This window comes from Stenella coeruleoalba, assembly GCF_951394435.1.
Source record: "Stenella coeruleoalba genome assembly, chromosome: 2".
NCBI lineage: Eukaryota > Metazoa > Chordata > Mammalia > Artiodactyla > Delphinidae > Stenella > Stenella coeruleoalba.
Window position 1 is genome coordinate 145,434,758 of NC_137147.1, and position 19,558 is coordinate 145,454,315.

The window sequence follows — 19,558 nt, forward strand, 5'->3', positions numbered from 1 at the left end:
GCAGAGGCTGGGATGTGGGCTTGACGACTCCAGAGGTCCCAGGGAAAGGCAAGCCGCTTCAGGAGGACACAGGGAGTAGGCCTCACCCTTCCTGATATCCCCCAAGACTAGCAACGGCAGTGCCTATTGTTACTGCTCTGAAAAAGGGAATTGAATCAATCTGCTGAATGAGGGATAGCACCACCTCCGGGGTCAGGCAGGGTTCAGAGTGCGGGAACTCGTCTGAAGTGAGGCTGTCTGGGGTACGGTGTCTGGCGGGACGGGAGCCAAAGGAGTGTCAGAGACCTGGTGTCGGATTAAGTGAACCCAGCCTCAGGATTAGGTGAACTTGTTAGAAGGGCTGGCAGCTCTTCCATCTGCGCCCCCAGGAGCTGTTTTATCTTCTTAAACTCAAATGGAAGCTGCAAGTGAGGGCAGTCAGTGGACCTGGGGGATGCTTGGCTTAGGGAGGGGGCTTAGCTCTAGTTTTCTCTATCCCTCTCTCCTCCCGGAGACCATATCATCTTATTCCCTCAGACACAGTTTGCTAAGAAAGCCAAAGAAGGGAATTAACATGAAAAAGAGAATTGTAAGTATTCTGCTGGGTTCTTTATATACGTGATGTATAAAAAACTTACAAAAGAATCCATTTTCTTATTTCCGGATAGGCAAACAGAGACTTGGATCTGAAGTCATCCAGTCTGGGACACTTCTAAGAGCAAAAGGTGAGAGGGGACAAAAAGTACTTACAATTACACATATGTGTATATGTTAACCTATTTATTTTTACCTATTTATTATTGTATTTTTAGAAAATAATTCTACTCAAAAACTCTTATCAAGGATACAAGTCTTTCTTTTTTTAAAAAAATCAACAGATATAAACCAGGACTATCTCTGGCAAGTGGAGTCGTGTGGTTACCCCGACATTAAGTGACTTTTCCAAGGCCACACAGCTAGTAAGTGACGAAGCCAGGTTTCAAAGCCAATCTCTTCCCAGGATTTCATGCTGGTTAATTCTGGGGGAGAAGAATTTGCCAGAGATCCACTTAGTGTTCCAGGAGTTTACTGCCAGGCTCAAGCCTGGCTGTCTTTCCACTTGGGAGCTGGATTTGTCTGTCAGGCCATTTCCTCCCACTTCAGCTCTTCTAATAAGGCTCCCCTGTTGCTGTGTTTGGGCTGAGGCCGCTCCCTACGTTTTCTCACTGCTGGTGCTCCCTGACGGCTGGGTGTTGATTGCAGATCCTCCCCCGGCTTGACTCCGGGCTGTTTGTCGTTACTAGGTCCTGCGGTCTCCCTCTCTGTTTCTTGACCCTTTACACGGCTCCCCCTGGGTTCTGACTGCTGGGTCTGCCTTGACCACCAGCCCTCAAGCTCAACTCTGGGTCCCTGTGCATGACTTCCTCCCTGCATTGCTTTGTCTGCTTCTGCCCCTCCTGGTCCATAAATTCATCCCTGGCTATGGTCCCTGCACCCCGCCTCCACACCCACATTCACAGCTCCACAATCTGTGAGATTTAATCAACTAGTTCATTGAGCAATCCAGGTGTATACCCAGCTGATTTGAAGTGATTTAACTTAATGAAGATGATCACGTGGCCCAGGTTTTCTGGGGCAGCCCTAATTTTAAATATTATGTTTCTTCGTCCTCACAAAAACTGAATACTGAAAATGCCAATATTTTGGCATATAGACAACTTCTTCTAGATTGCCTCAGGCAACTAGAAAAAAAAAAAGGCATAAATCCCTATTCAGACAATGTGCCCTACCTTTGGCTCAGGACATACAGGCCTCTGTTAAATCTTTATTTTTGTCAGCATGGGTGAGTCTAAGAGAGAACAGCTTTTTTGTTTGTTTTCAAAAATCTCATGGGTATCGGTGTCCTGTTTGTGCTTCTACTTTCTGTAAAAACTACTTGATTGTCTTCAGTGAATGGCCAACATGTTTCTTGCCGAGTCGCACTGCAGTTTCTGTGGTGTGTGTATCTCCAGACAGCAACTAATGCCCTGTTGGCTGTGACAACCTAAGTGAGGTGGATGTCTTCCCAGTGAGATTTGGAAGGCGTGTCTCCATGCCCTGTAAGCCCCCAGGGAAATCGTGCTCCCAGCAAATGCCTGTCCTTGGCTTCTGTCCTTGGTGAGATCATGCAGAGACCTCAGGACCTCAGAGCAACCCCAGCCCTAGGCTTCCATGCCACATCCATCCTGGCCTAGTCTGGTCCTGGTGCTTCTCTCACAGATGGCCTCCCAGGCTGGATCCCAACCACTGAGGAGAGGAAATATCCTGAGGAGGAAGAACATTTTGAGGGGGCACAGAGAAGTGGTCCGTGCCATGCGTTCTGAGGACCACTAGTTCCCTGAGATGCTTCCAGAAGGGCTCTGTGGCCAGTAGACTTCACAACGGCTCAGGGTGCCCACTGGTATATAGTCTCTGAGAAGTTCTGCAGTAAAGTCACTGGCTTCTCAACATATGTATCACAGGACACGTTTTTCATATAACAACCTTTAATAGCTTAAAGAATCAGGTAAAACAAAAGAACAGGGGGGTTGGAGTCAGAAGGCCTTGCCTGGGTTCAGGTTCAGAATCCTCACATTCACCTTTGTCTCCTTGGGTAAGTTACTTAGCCATGGTTTCCTCATCAGTGACATGAAGGTAATGACAAATGAACTCACACAGGATTTTTGTGAGTGTTAAAATGTGCTGGATATGAAATCACTTGGCATACGTGTGAGATATTTATGAAAGGAGGGACTTTGTTTAGGTGCAAAATTCACTCAGCTAGTACACCTCGTGATGAGGAATAGTCATGTCGACACTGACAGGCTCAGAAGCTGCCCTTCCCTGTTTGTGGCTCTTCAGGATGTGCCAGGACCAGCATATTTGGCATGAAATGTCAGGAGTCTGTGACAGTTAAATAATGGAGGATGCTTTTGAATTCATGTGTACTTTTAAGAAAATATTTAAGAATCTTGCAGCAAAATACAGGATGAATGAGAGAGGAGAGGCTTAAGGTTTGGCTCCATCCCTCTACCTACAGAGTAAAGCCATGAGTTAGAAAGTTGCTAAAGATGCAGCCGGAGGACCTGGGTGGGCCAACAGTCTGGGGACAGAGACGCTGGGATGGGACTGAGACCCATTCCAAGGAGGTGTTGATGGGACCAGATGCTCTCTAAGGCAGGGATCCCCAACCCCCAGGCCGTGGACTGGTACCAGTCTGTGGCCTGTTAGGAACCGGGCCGCACAGCAGGAGGTGAGCGGCGGGCGGGGGGCGAGCAAGTGAAGCTTCATCTGCTGCTCCCCATCACTCCCCATCGCTTGCATTACCATCTGAACCATCCCCCGCTCTGTGGAAAAATTGTCTTCCACGAAACTGGTCCCTGGTGCCAAAAAGTTGGAGACCGATGCTCTAAGGGATCTATATGTGTGGCTTGGGAGGTTTGCTTTATAAACTTGACTCCTTTTCATGTACACGTAAGAATTAACTCCTGCGTATTCCAAATAACTTTAAATATCTTGGGGTTTTGTTTTCTTTATGCATTATATGAAGAGTTCTTAACTTGGATACCATAGACTATTAGGAGTGATACAGGGCCAATGGCTATGCGTTAAGGGTCCAGAAATTCCCTGAAATTAGAAACAAAATTTTGTGTGCACATGCCTATTTGCATTTTTATAGGGAAGAAAGTTCTAAACCACAAAGTGGTCTTTTGGTCTCTGTGGATTATATAAATCACATTCAGGATAAACTCTCTGGCCAGCAGAGTTCACTCTACAAGTAACGATTGGACAGCGGCTCGGGCACTCCTGTGAACCTCCTGGGCTTCAGTGACTGGTGTGAGGCACTTGGCTATACTGCTTCATCAGCAGGACTTTGATTTTGCTTGGTCCTCCAGCTCTAGGGAGCTGTAGCTTCTCTGTGATTCCTCCTTCCTTTTTGGCACGCAAAGTCCTTGAAACCTGCTGTGGATGCCGCTGTACATCCTGGGTCACCCGGGGGCGGTTGACACGACTTTCACAATTACACAAACGGAGCAAGCGATGTGAACGTGAGATAACTCAAGCCCCTCGCATTTCAGCAGGCACTTATTGGACACTTGCTGGTGCCATGCTCTGTGCTAGGACCTAGGTGTTGGGAGGTGATAGAAGATAAAAAAGGATGTCAAACAGCCCCTGGCTTTCAGGAGCTTCCTGTCCAGTGGACTAAGACAAATGAACATCTCATTATAATATAAGCAAGAAAAAGGAAATGACAGAGAATTGTGGCCCTTATACTGTTTGAGCTGTACTCTAACACTAATGCTCTACGAGACTGAGCCTGCCCTAGTGTTCTTAGGTCTCTTGATTTATTCATCTAACAAATATTGATGGTGTGCCTATCACGTGTCAGGCACGGTACAGGTACTAGGGATCCACTGGCAAGCAAACACAGACAGGGTTCATGGCTAGCGTGTAGACTGACGTTAATTGTCAGATGTCACACATATATGCAGAAATGTAAAATTACAGCTGAGATATGAGCTCTAAGAATGAGAAACGTGATGCTGTAAGAGAAGTCAAAGTCAAGGCAGATTTGACCTTGTCAGAGAGATCTCTGAAGGCTTCTCTAAGGAAATAACACCTGATTAAAAAAAAAAAGAAATGGGAGTTAACTAGATGAAAAAGGTAAAGACAGGAAGGGAACTCAGACACCAGGAATAGCACGTACAAAGGCCCAGTGGCAGGGAATAGCCTGGTGCCTATTAGTATATAAAAGAAAGTTCAATGAGACTGGAATCCAGAGAGTGAAGTGCACTGTGCAAAATGAGGCTGGCCCAGTACATGGGGAGCTTTGTAAGGCAGGTTGGGTTGTGGTCTTTATCCTAAGTTCAGTATCAAGTTGTTGAGGTGTTTCAAGCAGGAACATGACAAGCCATTTTGATTAGGCAGATTAGCGAAGATTTTACCCAGTAGGTAGCTTTGGAGCTGACTTTTGGGGAATGAGTTGGAGCTCAATTGTTAAAGAAGAGGAAAGACCTTTATGGGAACAGAGAAGATGAAAAACAAGGCAGAGTGGAAGTTGACCCAGTGCCTTGGGAGTGGTAAGCTGTAGTCATGAGGGAAGCTTCATGGCCTTGGAGGAATGATTGGAAAAGTTAAGTGAAGCCAAACCATGAAGAGCTGAGATGTTTCCTCTGCTGGAGCATTTAGGCTTTATTGATGGGAAGTCAGAGTTTTTAAGGAAGGGTATAGCCTGATGTTACCTGCATGTTGAGTCCTGAGAATTCCATCAGAAGCTACCCAATCATTTCTAGCCTCTGGTTTCTGTCTCTAGTTTTACAGGTGAGGATTTTGACCAAAGATTGCCATTTGGCTAATCAGAATACTTACATTGTTGGAGTAGAAACTGTCACTCGATTCCATTTGTGACATGGGCTGTCTTTGGTTGTCACTTTCTAGTGGGGTTGGTCACCTTGATTCCCACTGAACTGAAGAACTGAAATAGTATCCTAATCCACTAGAGGCACTGAGATCTGGAAGTTCTCCTCCTGCTCTGCCATCATTTATGGATGAGGCTGCACTAGGGAAGTTTCCCGAGCAAGGAGATGGGAGCTAAACTTTATTAAGCATCTGGAGAATCTATTTTGTGTGATAGCAGCGTTTTGAGATTTCTGGTCCATTGAAACAATTTGGAACTTTTAAGCTCTCACCTTGTGGAGAAACTGTAAATGTCTTCTTGTGTTTGGCAATGGTATAGCCTGGAGAATGCACCTAGAAGATACCAAATGCTCGAGACACTGCAGAAGAAAATAACTTCTGTGAAGGGAATGGGAGGACCCATTTGTTAAGCATAAATTGTAGATTGGAATAAAGGTTAGAAATAAGCCATGAAAATAAACCAAAAATATATACACGCTCAGTATTTCTTCCTATGACGTGCTCTTTTATTTTCAGCTTAAAAAAATTCTTATCACTTTATTATTTTCTTAATTGGGGTACAGTTGTTTTACAATGTTGTGTTAGTTTCTACTGCACAGCGAAGTGGAGTTTCCAGTGCTCTACAGAAGGTTCTCATTAGTTATCTATTTTATACATATTAGTGTATATATGTCAATCCCAATCTCCCAATTCATCCCACCACCCCCCTTTCCCCCCTTGGTGTCCATACGTTTGTTCTGTACATCTGTGTCTCTATTTCTGCCTTGTAAACCGGTTCATCTGTACCATTTTTCTAGATTCCACAGATATGCGTTAATATACGATATTTGTTTCTTTCTGACTTACTTCACTCTGTATGACAGTCTCTAGGTCCATCCACGTCTCTACAAATGACCCAATTTCGTTCCTTTTTATGGCTGAGTAATATTCCATTGTACATATGTACCACATCTTCTTTATCCATTCGTCTGTCAATGGACATTTAGGTTGCTTCCATGACCTGGCTGTTGTAAATTGTGCTGCAGGGAATATTGGGGGGTGTGTGTCTTTTTAAATTATGGTTTTCTCTGGGTATATGCCCAGTAGTGGGATTGCTGGGTCATATGGTAATTCTATTTTTAGTTTTTTTTTTTTTTGCGGTACGCGGGCCTCTCACCGCTGTGGCCTCTCCCGCTGCGGAGCACAGGCTCCAGACGCACAGGCTCAGTGGCCATGGCTCACGGATCCAGCCGCTCCATGGCATGTGGGATCCCCCTGGACCGGGGCACGAACCCGTGTCCCCTGTATCGGCAGGTGGACTCTCAACCACTGTGCCACCAGGGAAGCCCCCTATTTTTAGTTTTTTAAGGGACCTCCATACTGTTTTCCATAGTGGCTGTATCAATTTACATTCCTACCAACAGTGCAAGAGGGTTCCCTTTTCTCCACACCCTCTCCAGCATTTATCATTTGTAGATTTTCTGATGATGCCCATTCTAACCAGTGTGAGGTGATACCTCACTGTAGTTTTGATTTGCATTTCTCTAATAATTAGCGATGTTGAGCATCTTTTCATGTTCCTCTTGGCCATCTGTTTGTCTTCTTTGGAGAAATGTCTGTTTAGGTCTTCTGCGCATTTTTTGATTGGGTTGTTTGTTTTTTTGATATTGAGCTGCATGAGCTGTTTATATATTTTGGAGATTAATCCTTTGTCCATTGATTTGTTTGCAAATATCTTCTCCCATTCTGAGGGTTGTCTTTTCGCTATGACATGTTCTGAAGATGAAGTATGAGCAGACAGGGAAATGCCCTAAGTATTGTTTTGAGATATTTGAGACTTTACCTATATGTGTAATACTACTTTAAAAAATTATGTGTATTGTTTGTGAGTTGAGGAAGATTTTTCTCTTTGAGGTGTCTAAAGAAGTGAAGGAATGAGGATGGGAAGTAGCTTTTATTGAGTATCTGATAGATACAGGGCATCCCACCTACAGTATATGAACTATCCTCATGACAGCCCTGCAAATAAAGCTGTATTACTCGTTTTGTAGATGAGGTGAGGACATGCAGCTTGTAAGTGGCAGGGCTAAAATTTGAATTTAGGTCTGACTGTCTCCAAGTACTGTGCCTTTTGCATGATTCCAATCTTACAGATGAAAACCTGGAAATAGAGAGATTTCATTTCTTAGATGATAGTGCCGGCTCTCACGTCAGGTTGTCTGATCCTATGGCCTCTGGAGAAGATGGGGTGAGGTCCAAATAACCATCATCATCGTAACTAATGTGCATTGAGCACTATTCTAAACTCTTCACAGGTTTTATCTCATTTAATTCTCACAACAACCCTATGAGGTAGGGACTTGTTTTATTCCTACTGCATAGAAGAGGAAACTGAGGCAGAGAGCTGAAATAATGGACCCATGCTCACATAGACAGGAAATGTTCAGTCTGTGACTCTAACTGGGGCAGTCCGAGTCTAAAACCTGTGGTTATAGCCACCTTGCCACACAGCGGAACTTGCCACAGCTTACCCCAAGAAGCTCTTGAAAATAGCCCTGTTCCTACTGAGACTGATGCTCTGTTTTCTCACCGACACAGCTTGCTGGTCCAGTGTTTCCTTTTATTTCCATTTTGTCCTGCGTATAAAGATGCTGCTTAAGCATGTCATTATCAGGCTGTGGGAAATGCCCTGAATGCGTTCTCCTTGACCAGCCCCTAATTCAGGGCGTTTTGTTCTAAGCATCCTGGAAGGATTTCACTAAGCTTAATTTATAGGGCCATAAGCCATAAAACACAGTTCCTTTTTGGGTAAGTTTCATTTACTGACTTGCAGGATAGATGACTCATAAATAAATTGTTCTTATTCCTTGTCGATTGCTGTCCCTATCTTTGGGAATGCATGGTTGCCTTAAATATCTACAAAGAAAAGAAATTGGATTCTGTGTTAGTGACACTGCTGGTTCTCTCTCTCTGACATGTTTTGAATATTTTACCCTTTTTTTTTTCCCAGCCTGGAAATCTTTATAGTTCTAATATTCCTTGTATGGTGCTTTATGCAAAATGATGTTATTAATATTAAAATGATAAATATTGTGACTCTTGAAATGATATGTTTTGATCACACTTTAACTGTGACAAAAACACTTTTTTGGGATCCTTTCAAATGTTGTTATAACCTTATATTCACATGCCTACACAGATATGGGTCATCTGGACTGATATTTAAAAAGATGAAACCCAGCTAATTCACGCACAATAGTCTTTGATATAAATTACAAGGGGACGGGCTTCCCTGGTGGCGCAGTGGTTGAGAGTCTGCCTGCCGATGCAGGGGACACGGGTTTGTGCCCCGGTCCGGAAGGATCCCACATGCCGCGGAGCGGCTGGGCCCGTGAGCCATGGCTGCTGAGCCTGTGCTCCGCCGCAACGGGAGAGGCCACAACAGTGAGAGGCCCGCGTACCGCAAAAAAAAACAAACAAACAAACAAAAAAAAATTACAAGGGGACAACAATTTTCTGCCTCTGATGAATGTGTGGTAGGTATGTTTCAAGAGAAATTTTCATCTTTCCTTTTCACTGGGACATGAAGCAAGTCTTAAATGGATTTTTGGACATTGGCTCACCCAGCTGAATTTTTGTGTTAACGTGGCCTTAACTTGTCAGACAGAGGCTCCCTCCAGCCTCAGGAGAGAGAGCTGTACCCAGTGGCTGTGGCACCACCACTATCTGACAAAATAAAACTAGGTTAGGATGGGGAATCAGGGGCCCAGTTGCTCACACCAGCTTGGTTAGGAAGATCCACTGAATGACTTGGGCACCTTCCTTCCCCCTGAGCCTCAGTTTCTGCATCTACACACTAAAGGGCTTGAATCAGATAGTTGCTAAAGACCCTTCTGGTACTAAACATTCCGTGATTCTATGGCTCTTGATAATGGCCATGGGTGAAATCCACAGAAGCTTTCTTCCTGAATGCTTAATGTAGAATTAATACTTTTTCGGTTACCATCTTCTCTAGTTTTTCCTTGGAGCAAGAAAAGGAGATAGGAATTTATGGGACTTTCTACCCCTGAAAATACGAATAATATATATATATTATATTATTAAAATATAATAATATAAGAAAACCCATTTCTTATTCTGTGCCTATAGGTACCTGTAGAGAGGTAGGTCCTTTGCTCTTTCTAACCTTTGACTTGCAAGGAAGTTATTAATTGTCCCATTTTACAGATGAGGAAACCAAAGTGCAGAGAGGTGAAATCACTGGCCCAAACTCACACAGCTACCAAGTGGCTTAGCAGAGAGTAAAAGCCTGGTGTGTGGGACTCCAAGTCTGAGCTTTGCTACTGTCTCTACAACCAGCCCCACCTTGACACTCACGGGCTGGGGCAAGGGCACAAATGGAGGTCCACATACCATAAGTCTAGATATTTAAAAGTTATACTTCATGTTGACCATGAGGACCTTCTTTACACGGTGGGCAGATGTGGCATTGCCAGACCCTACTCCTCAGAGTCAAGGCCACTACCAGGGTTCCCTGCCCTCTAACCCAACTCACCTGCTTTCCACAGCTTTCCTTCAGATGCTGTGTGAACTGGGAGACTGGGTGTTCCACAGATGCACGTAACCACAGCTTCTGACTATTGGCCAGCTTTTCTTTAGCTTCTTTACTAGTTTCCTAGGGCTGCTGTAAGAAATTACTACAAAGTACGTGGCCTAAAATAATAGTTTATTCCCGCACAGTTGTATTGTCCAGAAGTCTGAAATCAAGGTGTCAGCAGGGCCGTGCTCCCTCTGAAGGCTCTAGGGGAGAATCCTCCCTTGCCTCCTCCAGTTTCTGTGGCTTCAGCATTGCTTGGCTTGGGGCTGCTCATCTCCAACTTCTGCCTCTGTCTCCACGTGGCCTTTTCCCCTGTATGTTGGGGTCACAAATCTCCCTCTGCCTTTCCCTTCACTGGATTTAGGGCCCAAGTCTAGGATGATCTCATCTCAAGATCCTTAACTAAATTACATCAGTGAAGACCTTTTTCCAAATAAGGTCACATTTACAGGTTCTGGGTGTTAAGACAAAGACATATCTTTTGGGGGCCACCATTCAACCTGTTTCAGACCTGGATGCCACCAGCTGGGCTCAGCCAGAACTGAGGAGAGCTTTCAATGAGCAAAGGCATCGATGCAGGCAAAAGGGACATAGGGAAGAACCACATGGGGTAGAGAAGGAGCAGGAGACAGATGCAGAAACGGAGGGGATCTGCACCGTTGGCACATCAGGGGCCAGGACTGCGGGATCAAAGCCCACACCAGACTCCAGCTGTCAACAGCCAAGATATATTGAGTTTTTTACTCTGTGAGGTTGTACAGGGAAGTCAAGATGTTTGAGCCAATGGTGGGACCCAGAGTTTGCCGACTAGCGACAGGCATTACCGAGGGGAAAGAGCCCAGGATGCGAAGCATGCTGAAACCCAGGTGACACCGCCATGGTGAAAGCTGGTAGGAAACTAGGATGGAGTTGGATGGTGACTGGAGAAACGGTTTCAAGCCCAAAATTTTCTCAGCAAAGGATAGAACAATGAGCACTCAGCAAGACAGGCTAGGATTGGAATTCATCATTGTCATTGGTAAATAATATCATTAGTAGTGTTAATAGGTACCATCCGTGGAAGCTTATTGTATATGAGGAGGCTCTGTGCTAAACATTTTTACTGGCATTATCTTATTTAATTCTCACAACAGCCCTGTGAGGTAGGCACTAGTCTTCAAAGGAGAATTTCAGACTCAGAGAGGTTCAGGAACTTTCCTTTATTTCACAGCCCATGAGGGGCTGGTATTCACATCCTGGGCAGTATGAGTTAGTTCAGCGTCTCTCCTTCAGTCCCTGCCTGAGGATATGGGTGCAGATCTGCCCATATCTGGCAGGGCCCAGCTGGTGCCTGGGGACTGCAGGGGACACAGAGCCAGCCCCTGAGAGAGGGGAGACATCAAGAATTAGGGCCTCCGTCAGAGAGCTGGGGTTCAGGGTACAGCCTCAAGCTGGGAATGAGTCAGGGAAGCCAGCTGGACCCTTGGGTGAGGATTGAGGCTGAGAGCAGTCTCGCAGACCAGGCTCACACCAGAGATGTCAGGGGCTGTCACGGACCTAACAGCTTGTGACTTGCACGTGGAATAGTGGGGGCAGTAAGACAGGCTTCTTGCAAGGAAGTAGCCTGATGATGGGGCATGCATAGACCATCTCTTTTAGGAGTTTCTTAAAGTAGGGAGTGAGCTCTTTCAGTTATCTTTGCTTCAAACTCAGATCAGCTCAAGAGCAGGTCGGAGGCAAGAGAATGGGCTAGGGGTGATGGGTAATAGCGCACTCAGCCCTGAGGACCTAAAGAAGGCTGAGGAAATGAGGCAGCAGCTGAAAGGCACAAGGATGTCTTCATCTATGTGCCTGTGCTTGTGTGTTCATCAACACTGGGAGGGAGGGCTTCCCTGGTGGCGCAGTGGTTGAGAGTCCCCCTGCCGATGCAGGGTACATGGTTTCGTGCCCCGGTCCGGAAAGATCCCACATGCCGCGGAGCGGCTGGGCCCGTGAGACATGGCCGCTGAGCCTGCGCGTCCGGAGCCTGTGCTCCGCAATGGGAGAGGCTACAACAGTGAGAGGCCCACGTACCGCAAAACAAACAAATAACAACAACAAAAAAAAGCACAAAACACTGGGAGGGAGATGGGGGCGTGGCTCTCTTTTTTGTTAACTCAGGTAGAGGCAGGGGACTCTCACCGCAATTTCTCCCAAGTTTCCCTCTGGTCTCTAGAGCCTACCATTTTGGAGTCTCTCTACTTCTCCTATAAAAAGTTAAAGCCTATGCAAGTCCTCAAAAGCGAATTTCTCAAAATGAACTTATTAGCACTTTAGTCGTATAAATAAGTATTTTAATTTTTGTGGCGCACATTAAAGTTGGTGGATGGGAGACTGTCAGAATTCTTAATCGTCATGAAATATGCTCTTAATAATCAGTCTTATTAAATCTAAATGAAATGCCTGTATGAGGCCCTATTTTAGTATTTTCTGAACTCACTGCAGCTTTTTCATCTCAAACAGCAAGCAGAGTCATTCTAAATCATCATCAAATTAACTATTTATGCTCCCTTTCACCAATGTTCCTTCCTCCCCCGTTGTGCCTCTCCACCACCCTCTCCACAAATCTCATGTTTTACGGACAAATAATCAGCTCTTGCAGCTCGGCAGAGGACACCCTTGGAGCACTGGAAGGGAGAGAGCCAGTCACAGGGCAGGACAATCCCCTGAAGCTCCAGGAAGTCCAGGGGAAGCATCTCCTGGGAGGATGCTACTCTGAATGAGAGGCCCTGGGCATCAGCAGGTGGAGAGCATCCCCCAGAGCGCAGCCTCTTCCAAGAGAGACGTCTGATTTGCTTCCTCAGTCAGCTTCTCTTGGCAGAAGGCCAGTGACAAGGTAACGCCTCATCTCAATTATCTTCAGATGTGATTCGAAAGAAAGTAGCCGACCAGCTTTTCAAGACCTTATCTTTTTTTGTTGTTGCTTTTTGGAGGCTGAGTGGAAATTTTTCAATGCAGAAATCGGAGTTGGCCAAAAGCATAGTGGCAGATACAATGCAATGTCATTTTCAAGTCTGGACAAGATTATAAAAGTGTCACCCATGACTTTCTAAGGAGCAGGAGAGCTCAGAGGTGACATCTTCTAAGTGGGGACAAATTCTCCCCTTTCCTTACTTTGAGGAAATGAGTTGGACTTGTACTAGAAGACAAGGGAAGGGATAATGAAGTAGTGTGTCGTGGGAGTATATGGGGTGATTTCTTATCCTAAGGTAACTGTTGTGCCACTGGAGACCCTATCCGAGAGTCTGAAGCTGTCATATGAGCTTGGGCAGGGAGATGGAAGCCATCTGCCCAGCTTAAGTCTTTGGTGCCTTTACTCCCCTCCATTTATCAGAACAGCCTGGGCCTGAAGCCCTCCTCTTTCTTCAGTCCTTCTGTCATTTGTTGTTACCCTCTCCCTCCTCCAGGCGGGGGCAGCTGAAGGTGGACCTTTGATCAGGGCTGTCAATTTTAGGTTCAGAGGTGGCAAATGGTGTAGGGGCAGCCAAATGTGAAGAAGCCTTTATGCTTTTCAAGGGAAACATCGACTTGGCAACAAGCACTATGAACGCTGAAGTTCCTCATCTACTTTCCCATCATGAAAATGGGGTATTCTCCCCAGTAGTGGGGAGTGGGAGAGAAGTAGAGGAACTCTGAATACCACCATCCCTCCTCCGTCCCTCACAGGTAAGTACACTAAGGCCAGGGGTGGTGCAGCCATTTCCAAAGTGACACCGTTGTGTTAGCACAGAATCCAGATCATTCTTCACAGCTCCTAGTTCTGAACCTTATGACCTATGGGAACCTGATATTCCTCTTATTCTTCCTCAGTTCAGCCTTCCCTAATCCCTTCTCAACGCATCTGTGTTCTCTTTTGGCATCTGAGCCACAGAGGCATCTTGGAATTTGGAAGAGTCTTCCGCTGTGGTGTCTGATCTGGGCTTGAATCTTACATCCACCACTCACTGATGAGCGATCTTGGTCAAGCTAGATAACTTTTCCAGGTCCCCGTTGTCTCATCTTATTTAAAATGAAGATAATAATAATGTCTCCCTCCCAGGATTACATGAGAAAATGCATGTGAATTTCCTGACCCATGGTAGGCATTCAGTAAATGCTACTTCCTTCTTTTCTTCCATGACAACAAATGTAATCAATTAAGGGACAGGATTCTGGATTGTGTTTGGCATCTTCTAGATGCTGCCGTTACACAAACAAAGATGTTTGAACCTGGACTTGGCACTACTCTTTTGTAAACTGAAGTTGTCATTAAGCTGAAAGGAGCACAGTATGTCAAGTTCAGCTATTTTTATGCCAGGGAGAAATATGCTTGTCATTTAAGGACACAGACCCTCATCATAAGGAGTTGAGAAGGAATGTTCCCAAGAGCTCACATGAGGCAAACCAGGGCCTTTGTGTGAGTTCACCTTGTGCCTTGGGAATGTGATGGCTTCTGTTTTACTCTGACCTGGCTCAGAGGAGCCAGAGGCCCATAGCACAGCTGAAGCACATGCTCTGAGGGCCTTGCAGGTGGCCAGCTACCGGAACGTACCTGAGTCCTTATTCGTCTCAGCCTTATACGGGGGTGCCACTCCAGCTGCCTGGGCAACCTTGTAGTTTAAGTCTCTTCCCATCATTCATTTATTCATCAAACATTTATACGTGTTCCTTTTAATGCTAAGCCCCGGGGATGCACCAATGATTGTTAGAGCATCAGACAACCAAAATATTGACAGAATAATATTGCCTTTAAGTGACAGAAAGCTACATTGAAATATGTATAATTACCAAGCAACTAACGAAAACCACCGCATGTTAGCAAATATAAGAATGTCAGCAAGTGGCTTTGCTGTAAAATTGGCCATTTAGAAGGAAGAACTAGGTTTTGCTGAAATCACCTGTGCAGTGATGGAAAAAGAATTGGATTGCAACCCAGGGTAGCTAGGTCTAAATCCTGCCTTTTGGTTCTGGTTAAGTTACTTAGCTTGTTTGAGCCCCAGTTCCCTCCTGTATAATCCTGGGGCCATAAACACTTTCCTTATGGTTTTGTTAAGAAGATTAAAGTTAGAGAAGTTCATGAAAACATGAGGTACAAGGCCTGATACCAACAAGTGCTCAGTGAGCGGAGGCTGAAACCGAGTGTGGAGGGGATGTGGAGAGGGTCAGAAGCTTCAAACAAATCTCTCATCAGATAAGGTTCAGGCAGCGTGACTTAGAACAGATGGCTCTTTAATTATCCAAATGAAATTGGATGAAAAATCCACCCTGGAGATTTTTAGGTGAATTTAGATCCTGGATCTAAGCTTCAGTATTTTAGCTCCTTTATTTGACCACCCACTGTGTAGAGTTGTTTTCCCTTTAATTTATCCAACATTCGCTTCTTTCAAACTCCAAGGGGAACCTTTTGTTCTTGTGGACCTTAATTCTCTATTGATACAAGGAGTCAAGGAGACTATGGGCAGAAGAAGTGAATCGCTGTGAAGCTTCATGTCAGTATCTGCCTCAAGTATCTTCTTCTGGGGCCAATTTAAAGTACAAACCAATTTGTCCTCAACTTCCTCAATTTTCCTACTGCCCTTAGCCCTATTCCTGTCCCACAAAGCATCCTGCTATTGATTTCAGTTGATATCAGGAAGTCAGGAGGTCATAGGCTGGGAAAATGACAGCGAGTTACTGTCAGAGCCTGGCAGCATCCCCCATCTTCTGGCTCCTGGACCAGGGCTCTTCTTCCTTCAGTCACTTAGGTACCCTTTGGTGTTCAGGTGCCCAGGTCCTCTTACCTGAACTCTCAGGAAGAGCATACCTCCATATCAGCCTCCCCACCTTGCATTACCCCTCATCTGTCTTGGAGAAATACTTTATTCACTGCAATCTGGAAAGGAACCCCCCCCAAAATTTATTCTGCAAAATAGGATCAGTGCATCCCCACAGAGTAGACTTAACAGGACCTAGGATTGTTTTACTCCCCCATCCCCGCTCCTCCATTGTCATTGATACTGGCATTCTTAAAAAACCCAATCACATAGCAATTACATAGCAATTTATGCTTTTTAAGTCATTTTTTACATACATTGTTCTGGTGCTCACAAAGCATTATGCAGCAAGTGTGGCATTATTCCCCTTTCTTAACAGATGTGGTAGAAGCACAGATGTATGCAGTGACTCCCCTCAGCTCACATAGCAAGGCCAGGGTGGAGCAGAATCTGGCACCCGGGTCCCTGACTTCTGGCCAGATTCCAGGCCACACCTCTCTCAAGGCACCAGTACTCTTTAGGGAAACTCAGGCACCAGCTCTTGGCATAGCTCTTTGCAATTCCTCTCCAGCTTCTCCACCACCCCTGTGCACACTTGCAGGCCTCTTTCTTCCAGGAATGATTACGCAGGAAATGGGAGCTGACAATGATAGATGGACTTTTCCATTTTCCGCTAACGTGGCTATGAAGTCAGAGCCCATTTTAATGAATGTCCATTAAGGTCAAATTTGGAAAGCAGGTATTAAGAGTCATTGCCGCTAATTACGCCCTGAGAGCTCTATTTGTATTTTCAAATTGGATAAAAAGGTTAGTAAAATGGAACATTTCAGCACAGGCTGGCTCCTGGTTTGCTCTCCAAGTTTTCGGAAACGATCAGCTGCCCAAACTTGCTGAGAAGTAATGTTCTGTCTTGTTCCCGCTCCTGCCTCACAGGTGAGCCAGCGCCACGAGGAGTGGCTGCCTCCTGAATCCTGTCAGTTTCTGGCAGATCCGATTACATTTGGGACCCTTAAGAGTACTTGAAGGGAAAGGCGCTGGTCTATTTTAATCCTGCTCCTTCTAGAAACTAGAAACTGTAAGGAGAGTCTTCCTGCTGACAGGTGGCTCCATAAAAGTCGTCCATCTGCTGCTAATTATGGCAGAGACAAAATTCACATAGCCGAGTTTTCAGTTTATTTGCTAAAGATCTCCAAAGGTGTAACTGTCTTCCCAGATCACAAGGCCATTCACAGCATTACATCTATAGAGCCTGTTAATTATTTAAATAATTTAAAACCCAGGGTGGCAGGGAGCATTTAACAGAAGTCGGACTGGGTGAGGGCTGGTTGGATGTTCTGTGGTGGCAGAGGGAGTCTGTTCTCACAGCTTACAGAGTCTGCACTCACAGGGTTTTGTTCTTCTCCTTCTTTCCGAGGGAAACTCAGAGAGGGGCCGAATTAGGCAGAATCAGCCCTATTTCAATCTTGATTTGTTTTGATTCCCAAACTCCAGTTCACCCGGGTCTCCGGATTGTAGCCTTATCTGTAAAATGTGTACAATGTTCCAACTACCTCACCCAGAAGGCTGCTGTAATCTTAGAATAGGATAACTTATTAGAAAGTGCAATGTACAGAGTAATATAGTATGTAAAGATTTTCAGGCCCATTAAATAAGTAGAAATGATTAAGTCGGATAGATCAGATGATGAAATAATTTAACAATAGAAGAATAGATATTTTTTCCTTTCCTGTAGTTTTCTTTCCTTTCTTCCATGCAGACAGAAGTAGAATTCAAAAGTTGCTTCCTTATCTGTGATATATATATATATATATATATATATATATATATATATATATATATGCCTTTTTTTTTTTTTTTTACTAATTCCACAGTAATAGGTTTACATTGTATTTTAGTCATTGATTTATGGATCCATCTCCCTTTACTGGATTGGGAGTAGTTTGAGGATGGGAACAATGTCTTACCCTGTTTATTCATATTCATGCTCCTAGTGCCTAGCAGAGCCTGATACATAGTAGATGTTCAATATATGTTAAACTGAAGAGCCTAGACATTAAGCAAATGAAACAAATGTGATTTTACTTTATGATGAAGTTATGTTCAACATTAACCTTAATAACTGGCACTGAATCTGTCAAATTCAATCATTTTTGACATATTTGATGGTTTTTGTGCAACTGCTAGAAATTCTGTAAAATCCATTTCAAAAAGACATATAGGGCTTCCCTGTTGGTGCAGTGGTTGGGAGTCCGCCTGCCGATGCAGGGGACACGGGTTTGTGCCCCGATCCGGGAGGATCCCACATGCCGCAGAGCGGCTGGGCCCGTGAGCCACGGCTGCTGAGCTTGCGTGTCCGGAGCCTGTGCTCCGCAACGGGAGAGGCCACAACAGTGAGAGGCCCGTGTACCGCAAAAAAAAAAAAAAAAAAAGACATATAGCTCCAAGTTGGGTGTGATGAGCTGGAACCCTCCTGATCTGTTCTCTAGATTCTGTCCTTGGCCTTTATGCTTCACTCTACATCAGAGACTTGTTTTCAGGTATAAAGTGAAGGTAGGATAGGGTTAATCAGGTGACTTAGGTTACATTGAATATTCTCTGATAGCTTTAACTGGGAAGCCAGAAACTGGTTCCTAGTCTAATAATTTGCAGAGTATGCAGAAAGTGCATGAATAAAATGGAGTAATTCTACATGAAAATGGTAGCAGAGTGAGACAATGGTGAGGTCACAGGATGAGTCCACCTCATCGGGCAAAAGCTGTGCCAGGTCATCCCTGACTCTATCTGGCTCAATTGTTGCATTGTAGTTGGATGTCCTTTAACCTAAACAATATTTTTGGAATACAGTTCATATGGTTTTCCATGTATTCTTGTTCCCATGGAGGGTAGGTTGGGAAAATAATTTCTTTTATGACATCATAAAAATGATGTCAATCCAGATAACAATGAAAAAGTCTTTAAAAGGGCTACAAAGGGACCAGCTGACTAATGAAAAGATTTTTATTCCAAAATGTCCTATTAGATAAACCTGGTTGCATTAGCTGTTGATTTTATTTTTAAAATGTTTTATTCTGCCTCTTCTCTTTGCATACTGTCTACTTCTGATTGCTCAATGCTCCTCTATTCTTGGAAATGTTACATGTACACAGAGGCTGCAAAGCAGGCACTAGTTTGGGATCGGTCTCCTTGTACCCTGACATTGTTGGGGATCTCAGTTTTGAACTCAGTTAGCTCACTCGCCTTGCCTTTAGCACCTCCTGTTCTGATCTCACCAGCTTCTTGCCTCATGACCCCCATCCCTTGAAGCTCAGCTTCACTTGACTTTGCTTCTCTGGCTTTGGTCCTTGGCTTCTTTTCTTGACCTCTCCCTCTAGTTATGCAGCCTGAGAGCCTGCTGGGCAACCTCTTCCTGCCTCTGTAGTCACTGAAAGCAGTACTTCTCTCCTGGTCCTTTTGGCCCCATGAGTAAGACGTGGGCAAAACATGAGGTAGGCGAGCCTCATGTGATTCTTCCTCCAATCTCTCCCACCTTCCAGTCTTTCCCATTCTCCATTGTACTCTTTTATAACTCCCATTGCAGAATTTTCCAAAATCTGATTGTGTTTCAAGGCCTTACATATTTGATTGTAAGAGATATTGTCCTCGCTCTTTCTTCCCCCTTTCCCTATAGTTATTTATAAGACTTGAGGAAAATAAAAAAGGGGTTCCTACTTTAAAAAAGGTTGCAGAATATTTGATTCATAATCTGCATATCATGGACTAATAGTGATTATATATTGTTGTATGATATTCCTTATTTATTGATACTGTCTCCCTAACTGGATGGCCAGTTACTTCCTTA

The 19,558-nt window shown here is 44.7% G+C and overlaps 1 protein-coding gene across 1 annotated transcript in view; it reads left to right on the forward strand.

Moving 5' to 3' along the window:
* Nucleotides 1–687: 687 nt before the first annotated feature.
* RORA (RAR related orphan receptor A) overlaps nt 688–19,558 on the forward strand; it is a 1,120,706-nt gene continuing 1,101,835 nt past the window's right edge. Inside the window, exon 1 of the mRNA XM_079912654.1 lies at nt 688–704. The gene's annotated coding sequence lies outside the window, so the exon portion shown is untranslated. The remainder of the gene's footprint in view (nt 705–19,558) is intronic.